This window comes from Tamandua tetradactyla, chromosome 7 (genome assembly GCF_023851605.1).
Source record: "Tamandua tetradactyla isolate mTamTet1 chromosome 7, mTamTet1.pri, whole genome shotgun sequence".
Taxonomy (NCBI): Eukaryota; Metazoa; Chordata; class Mammalia; order Pilosa; family Myrmecophagidae; genus Tamandua; species Tamandua tetradactyla.
The window spans coordinates 89,059,917-89,062,216 of record NC_135333.1 but is presented as its reverse complement, the minus strand read 5'-3'; the positions used below and the strand labels follow the sequence as shown (position 1 = coordinate 89,062,216).

The 2,300-nt window shown below is 36.4% G+C and overlaps 1 pseudogene; it reads right to left on the bottom strand.

Moving 5' to 3' along the window:
• Positions 1–293: 293 nt before the first annotated feature.
• LOC143643031 (U6 spliceosomal RNA) lies at positions 294–386 on the bottom strand (annotated as a pseudogene).
• Positions 387–2,300: the final 1,914 nt, after the last annotated feature.

Here is a 2,300-nt window from a genome sequence, read left to right as displayed (position 1 = left end):
CTTGATTTTTGCTCATTCTTGTTTATTAATATAGGCATTTAGGGCAATAAATTTCCCTTGCAGCACTGCCTTGGCTGCATCCTATAAGGCCTGATAAATTGTATTCTTATTATCATTTGTCTCAAGATATATACCAATTTCTTCTTTGACCCACTGATTATTTAAGAGTGTGTTGTTTATCTTTCACAAATCTGTATTTGTGAAATATTTGAAAATTCTTAATTTCCTGCTTCATTCTGTTGTGGTCAGAGAAAGTATAAAAGCCTACTTTTCAACGCCTGCTATTTTTTTAAAAAAATATGGAATGCTTCATGAATTTGCATGTCATCCTTGTGCAGGGACCATCCTAATCTTCAAAGCCTACTTTTTATAACAAATATTGTTATGCTCCTTTTCTACCTTGAAATCAAATTCACAGAAAATGTAGTCTATAATAATATAATTAAAAAAAACAATATAATGCACTAACTTTAATATAAGGGAGAAATAAAAGGGGAGAACTAATAATACATTTAATTATGCAAATGTATACATACAGTTGAACTGGTATGATCCTTTCATTGATAATGAATGAGTTGGAATCAAGAGGTGCAAGAGAATATTCAAGTTGATTATTTTTATATATTTGATATTCTGAATAAAGACCAACAAAGCATATTTAAATGTACACTTAAAATCACCATGAATCAAGAGCTACAAACACTGATTATTGCCAATGGGTTCTGTTGAGACTCTGTCCCACAGGCTGAGGGTGGTGTGGAGACAGAATCTACAGAGATGGTTGATATTCTAGTTCACAAGCTGCTGGAATGTGATATAAACAGCTTTAAAAAGAGGAATTTATTAAGTTGCTAGTTTATAGTTCCAAGGTCATGGAAATGTCCAAATTAAATTAAAGCCATATAAATGTCCCATTTAAGACATCGAGGGAAAGAAACCTTGGTTCAAAAAGGCCAATGATGTTCAGGCTTTCTCTCTCAATTGGAAAGTCACACTGCGAACATGACAACATCGGCTAGCTTTCCCTCCAGGCTTCTTGTTTCGTAAAGCTCCCCTGGGGACATTTTCCTTCTTCATCTCCAAAGGTTTCTGGCTACTTGGGCTCTGTTGCTTCTGGTGGCTCTTTAACTTTTTCTAAAATGTTTTGTCTTTTAAAGGATTCCAGTAAACTAATCAACACTCACCTGGAATGGATGGAGTCACATCTCCCTCTTACCAAAGGTTAATATCCACAATTGGGTGTGTCACATCTTCGTGGAGATAATCTCATCAGGCTTCCAACCCACAGTACTGAATAGGGTTGAAAGAAATGTCTGTCTCCACAAGATGGGTCAGGATTAAAACATGCCTTATCTAGGGTACATAACCCTTTCAAACTGGCACAGTTAACAAATTTGATAAAGTTCTGAATGAAACAAAGTAATATTTCTTCGTTTTACCTCATAGTTGTATTACTCTTGGAATTCAATCATTAAAACCATGGTAAAAATAACTTGGGCTTGTGAAATAGACTTAGGTTCTAGACTAAAAAATTATACAAAGATTTTTTTGCCTATAAAATTAAGGCAGGGCATTAGAAAGCTGTGGGAGACATGGAACAATAACGTTTCATCATTTAAAATTGACCTACACATTGTAGGGTGTGTGGTATCCTTGGCTCGCCACCATAATAACTCAATCCCTGCTATCACCAATATCACCCCTGCGAATTTCCAAAATGCCCCTTGTGGGTGAACTGCCTCCACTGAGAACTACCACCTGAAGGGTCGATGTAAACTTGGATAAAAGGAGCTTCTTGAATAAAATTTGTTGGTGAATCTGTGTTTTGGTTTGTTAAAGCTGCCAGAATGTAATATACCAGAAATAGAATAGTTTTTCCAATGGGGATTAATTAAGTTACAAGTTTATAATTCTAAGGCTATAAAAATATCCAAGTTGGGCATCAACAGGAAGATACCTTCTCTGAGGAAAGGCTGCTAGCATCCAGGTTTCCTCTGTCACTTTAGAAAGCACATGGTGACATCTGCTGGTTCTTCTGTCCTGAGTTGGTTTCAATGGCTCTTTCTTTCTTCCGGGGGCTTTTGTCTGGATTTCTTCTCAGCATCTGCTAGCTCATGTGAATCATTTCTTGTTTCTCCCAAGGTGTTTTATCTCTCTCCAAACATGCTTAATTGAGGAAGACACTCCCCTTAGCTGACTGCAGATGCAATCAGTCATAAGATGCAATTAACATATTGATGATTTAAGTTCACAAAATGTCCTCATAGTAATAGATAGGCCCAGGCTGCTTGCTTGACCAG